The sequence below is a fragment of the Aplysia californica genome, unplaced genomic scaffold, assembly GCF_000002075.1.
Source record: "Aplysia californica isolate F4 #8 unplaced genomic scaffold, AplCal3.0 scaffold00015, whole genome shotgun sequence".
Lineage (NCBI taxonomy): Eukaryota > Metazoa > Mollusca > Gastropoda > Aplysiida > Aplysiidae > Aplysia > Aplysia californica.
In genome coordinates, this window is record NW_004797285.1 from 2,402,592 (window position 1) to 2,409,065 (window position 6,474).

General features: G+C 39.9%; 1 protein-coding gene across 1 annotated transcript in view; it reads right to left on the minus strand.

Moving 5' to 3' along the window:
- Positions 1–6,474, minus strand: part of LOC101847785 — a 20,283-nt gene that overhangs the window by 1,789 nt on the left and 12,020 nt on the right. The gene's annotated exons all lie outside the window — the stretch shown is intronic.

Here is a 6,474-nt window from a genome sequence, read left to right on the forward strand (position 1 = left end):
GCAGGCTGGAGTGTTCACTTCCTAGAAAAAGAAATTTCTCTAGTCTATATCTTTTATCTTTACTGTTTCTGTGATGGACGAAATGTTTTTGCTACAACCTTTAATCTTGTTTGCGCAAAGCCGATATCTTTCCCCCATAACACCGCTGGAAACTAGCTCTTCTGCCTCAAGAAAAGTGTGAGGATCTGTTTCACGCATGCGCTGAAGCGTGTTTGGCGTGGCAGTTTGAAATTGTCTGCCGTAAAAGAAACTGTTCCTGGTGCAGCGCTCATCTCTTTTATGTGCTTCTTGTTCATTTACTTTTTAATTAATTTTTTATTTATTGTTTATTTTTGTTACTAAGAAAACCCAGTTATAATTAAGGCTTCACTGATGTTTATCAATGTTTCAAAACTCAACTCTAATGTATTGAAGGGATTTTGTTCGTACTCGAAACACAACCCTTAACACCACGAAAGGGACCTTACGAAGCAGCGATAATATTCATCTATGTGAGGGAGGAATAACATATTATCTTGCCTCCACCCGTCACAATCTTTATATCGTCTGCCGCGCTACGATGTGCTGAGAGACACCGGGGAGTCGGGATTTCTTCACCCTATCTGGGAAGGCGATATGGTATCGAGGTCAAACTAACCGCTCCAATGCCGCCGAGACGCCCAATTTGTTTTTCTACCCCCAATTTCACTCGGAAGAGTCAACCTGTTGAAATTATTTCATTTCTCATTTCTAGAACTCGGTAATCAAGGTTGTTCTCTTGTATTTTAAGATTTTTCAAAACCTTGTTTTGGTGCGTGTATTTTAAAATAACAATTTGAGTTCATTTTTATGGCAATATAGTTTGAATATCATGTGCATGTATGATTTCCCACCGATTGACATTAGATTTTAACATTCGGTCACCAATTATCAAAAGTATTAACAGAATGGTAGAGTACTGAAGACATCGATATGCCTACTTCATTAATGTTTTCGTTAATTTGTATCTGATCAGTTGTTGTTTTATAGCACCAAATCATGCATACAGCGGTCCATGTTCTGATGGATGATAAGGCCCTGTGTCATTGCAAGCAAAAGACATGAGTTCAGTTTCCACACTGGAAAGTTTATATTTTGAGTGTGTCAGTTTTTCTACTGGTATACTATATCCCACTCATGATTTAGTAAGCGTTTTACGATACTTGCAATACAATGCGGTCATATAAGTGCCGAAGATTAGAGGTGTTACAAGAGAGTAATAATTAAACAAACACAAAACAAAAGGAGAGATAAGGATTATAAATGTGTGAAAGGAAAAAAGGAACAAATCACATCAGCACACCCACCAACCAACCACTATCCCACTCTGACCTTGTTGCTCCTGACTGGCAGGGCTGAAGAACCTGCTCCATAATTGGTCTAATTTGTCTTTATGGAGACGTGGAATATCAAAACCCGTCAAAATACGTATGGACAAGTATTTTGTCTGACGCAGAGATAAAATTTCAGCCTAATTCACATGTTTGAAAAAAGTTTTACCAGTTTAGCCTATGTAACAGGGCAAACTTCAACGGAGTCAGGTGAATACTCTACCATGTCTTTATCAATGCTCGGAAATTGGATATAGCTGTGTTATATATTTTATTAAGTGTGGCAAAAATTAAAAACGCTTTCGGTGAAAATTAATTTCGACCCTCACCCCCATTATTATGATAAGTTAAAAGCGTCTTTCTTGCATGACATCAAGGCGATCTAAATGTGACACCACTGTGAGTGCTCACTAGGTCAAGTAAGTTCAAAGTAGAGATTCAAGTTTACTTTAACCTCAGTTTTCCACGCGTTTCAAAATTACAGTGTGCCCTGCGCCACATTATGTTATTTTTGTAACTATATTGTGTTTGTTGTGTTGATAATTATGCGTCTACGTCGCTTTGACTACGTGATATTTCTAACAAACTTACTTTTTACAAAAAGACAGTGCTGATAACTGTACAGTGGTGTCTACTTATCGTTCCCGCCATCATTAATAAATCTTTTTCCAGGTGCAAAATGTAGGTCATGTACCCCAGTAAATTTTTGTTTGGTTCCTGTGCTAGATTCAGGATAGTTATGTTGTGTGGAGTGGTTTTCTTTGTACAGGAATGTGAGTGTTAGACGAAGTCAGTAGAATTTTTTTATATTTTTAAACAGGAGGGGAGGAGTGAAGTTTGCTCTTGTTTGAATGTATAACGTTGTGCTGTTAACACACCACTCTTTTCAAAAAGGGTCCTTGACTAAGTGGATGAGTAAAGAAGACAGAGGTAAAAATCGTATCGTGTGAAAAAAAGAAATCATACATGTACATCGATGTGGGAATGTGTATATGTGCTATTCATCCATTTGCTTTTTCTCTTTTCTTTTATGTAACGATTTTACATCATCATTATGTGAGGCGAGGACTCCTAATGAATGCAGTGACCCGAAAGTTATCAAGGAAGTAGAGAAAGGAAATGAAACAAAGAAACAAAAATATAGTGTTTTAAATGGAACACGCACCATTGCCCCTCCCCTCCCCCCCAACATAAAAAAATTAAATGTAAGAAGAAAAAAAAACCCAATTAGAAATAAAGATACGGTCATTCAAAAAAATATTAAAAAACCCTGCAACCTCTTGGTCGTAATTGGAGGCTAATTTACCAGGGATATTGCTTAAGGCAACTTTCTGGGTTGATTTTGTTTTGTTATGACGTGCACAAATAGTGCGTGGGTCGTTTGACAGCGTGTGATTTTACCTGACATCCAAATTACGGTTTTTTATGTATGACGTTTAGGCCCCCCCCCCCCTTTTTGGCGCCCTGGAAATGTTTTGAGGTACCCGCTCACCTATGTTTTGGTGGCCATAGCAGTTCCGGGCAATTTTTTATGAGCGTAGGATTATACTTGTGGAATAAAAAGATAAGGTACAGTTTACTATTACTATAATACATACTTTATTAATGCTGCACTGAATTAAATAAACACTAATTGGTAAAAGTATATTTAACACCCTCCCCCCTTTAAAATAAGTTGACAGCGTCTTTTGCGCATGACACCACGGTGACCCACATGTTGCCCCTTTGAGAGTGAGAAGCCTCGATGTGCATGCTCAGTTCCAAGTGAAGAGCGGAAGTATAGTATTAATAATAATGATAATAATAATAATTGTAAAAAAATAATGATAATAATAATAATAATAATAATAATAATAATAATAATAATAATAATAATGATAGATAGATAGATAGATAGATAGATAGATAGATAGATAGGTAGGTAGGTAGGTAGGTAGGTAGGTAGGTAGGTAGGTAGGTAGGTAGGTAGGTAGGTAGATAGGTAGGTAGATACCATTTAATTTGTTTAGCAAAAATTCCAGCTCAACCGTAAGCTCTATGTGCTTTACAATCAATATAATTACTCCAGCAGACTTGAAAGCATTCTGAAACAATCTCAACTTCCTGGGAAGCATATTATAGGGTACAGCAGAAGTACAGTCGAAATTGTCTTCAACGGCCACCAATTGCTGAAAAGAAATCTCCATTTCGTAATTACTTTTGGTTTGAAAATCGTCTTTTTTCCGAAACTAAGAATAATATTTGTAAAGACAAGGTCGCTCTTTGTTTATATAGCTCGTGTTTTGTTTGGACGGTTCGTTATTTCCCTCACTCGTAGTCTGGCTCGTAAGTGTCCCGAAAAACGCTCCTCCTAATTCCCAACAGAAATTATCGCTTGCCTTGATCCTTGGCAAACACCAAGGTTCGTAAGCATGGGGTTTTTTTGTCAAGACATTTTCGAGGCGTATGTGTTTAACCTTGCTTGTAATTATTCGGCGGGAGTCGTGCGGTTGGGAGCCAAAGCATTATTATTTTTTTCTTACTGACCCGACATTTTTAGGGGATTTCCTGAGGTCATTAGCTTAATTATATACACAATGTTGTGCTTTTGCATCGGTAATCATGGAGAAAAGTGTAGCCGTTTTGTGGCAGCTGTGGGCTTGGTAACGACATTTGGTAACCGTTTATCCGTAGCCTTGAATGCTTTACACGAGTGATTTGAAAACAACTTCTCTCGTTTGGCCAATTTTTACTCGTCTTCACGTACCCCCCCCCCCTTCTCTCTCTATCTCTCTATCCCTCTTGCGATGTAATTAGGTTGGCTTGCAAAAGTCCGACTTCGAGATAGCCCCCCCCCCCCCCCCTTTTTTTTCTAAACTACCCCCCTCCCCCAACCAGTAGGTTTGGGGATATGACAAAACCCATTGCACAACAGCAGGAGTAGAACAGACACTTGAGCATCTGTGCTAGCATGCTTGGCTACACATTATGCGTGGTCGCAGTATTAACTTTTCCGAAGAGTATGTACGTTGTCTTAATTTTTCTATATTGTCGTTCCTGGGCCAGTTACCCTACCCCGACTTCTGTGCGTTTATTTGTGTGTAGTTGCGCGCTAAATGCCAAGAAACACAACAATGAATAAGAATGACGGAAAAACATTATATAACGGACGACCGACGTTCCAGGCCCAACGGCGCCATTTCTAAACATAGTTTGTTTGAAATGTACTCATTCGACCTGCTTTGTCATATCAGATACGAGTATGTCTTTAGGTCAGTCTGTACCTTCTTGGACTACTGTGCTGTGGGCTGTGGTTCGAACTCCCAACGGTTGTTTGTTAAATTCTCATGGCTGCTGCTCGCTTGATCCACTTCAGACTGAAATGGTCGTTCTAATCGGAGGTTTTACGTCTTATATAATCTATTGCTCTCTACTATCGGACAGGGCCGGTAGCTCGTACGTCCTACTCTGAAAAGACTTACGTTGTTTAGTGCAGTGAGAGAAGCTCAGCCCCAACTGTGAATGTATTATCTTTGGCTTCTGTGCTGTGACAGATAAACTCTTTCTTGGCCTTTGCACGTTAATGACCCGAACTAAATTCCCACGTGATGAAGTCTATTTACATTGAAAATTTCAGGCCAGGTTGGCTGTGACACGTGTGTTCGAAGCAGCCCACCTCCTGAATCATCGAAATTGTTATGTCGGCGGGGACATAATTTGCAACCAGTTACGAAGAATTTTATCCCAGTTTTCTAGACCACCCTCAGCTCAGTTGGCGTCATGCTTGGCTATTGTGCGGATAGCCAAGATTCGAACCTCCAATTGGGGGTTCTTGAACTTCTATTGTTTGTGGTTTTTGGGGCTCCCCATTTGCTTGGCTCGGCCCTACGTGCGATAGTCTTTTAATTCGGAGGTGGCGCGTCCTCAGTAAATAACATTACAGTGTTGAACGGGACTTTAACCCCATACAATCACCATTCTCCTCCCACCGTTCAAGGACGCACTCGCTCTGCGTCAAGAAACTGTACTTTTCCAATTCATCAAAACCAGCACGTGAATTCTCTCTGTACATGACACTGACGCTCCGCACAGAGGACGTAGCGAGGCTGGCTTCTGCCAGTGCCAAGAGGTCGGTCTTCCCTACCTTCCGTGCTCTAATGGCTAGCGGCTATGCTCTTCACCGAGTCGCGCAAAAGACGCTTGTTCAATTCCCACTTTGGGCAGTATTGTTTTATGCGGTATATCCAGAATTCTTTTTGTCGGAATGCTATCTAACACTTAGCCAAGGTTGATTCTGAAAGATGCGATCGAAGCGTATGAATCTCTAATACATTCCATTAGTTTCGGATGACCTTTTGCCAAAACACAAAAACAAAACAGCATCAGCATTTTTCGAAATGAAAGAATTGTTCTGTCAAATTTAACTCTCCTTTGTTGGGATGAATGAACGGCCAGCCAATCACTTGAAATGTTCAAATATAACTCTATTATAATTGAAGGCTAAGGATAACGTCCCAAATATTTCTATTGAAATTTCAATGTCTCAATATTATTATTTATTTCCCCGTGAATCGGAGTCGAATGTGACTCTTGACACTCTGGAATTGGGTAGAATTGTCCTATGCTGAACTGTTGTAACACTTGTAACAGAAACAAAATTAACATCTGCCGAGGTCACAACATTTTGCATCGGTGTGAGCCGCTCTTTTGTGAAGCATATCAGTCCTTGCCTTTGTCTAGGCATACATATTTTATTAGCGTAATATCTAACTCCTGGCCTGCCGAAGTTTTATTTTGTTGTTGACCTGTTGGTTTGTTTTGTTTTTGTTTTTGTATTTCTGTTTGTGGCTGTTATTGAAAGAGTGGAGAAGAATGGGTAGGGGGGGGGGAGTGGACTGCAATGGAATGTGGGTTTGTTTGTGGAATAGTGGTGGGGCGGATGCTCTGTGGGCCTAGAAAGCAGGAAGGTATGTAGGAAGTATATTTAGGGAGGCAAATGGGTGGGTAGTCATATAAACCATTATATATGTTGATGGATGGATGAAAACATAAATGCAAGAATATAGATAAACTGATAAGTTTTGATACAGTGAGTGAGGATGGGTTGGGGAGAGAGAGAGAGAGAGAGAGAGAGAGAGAGAGAGAA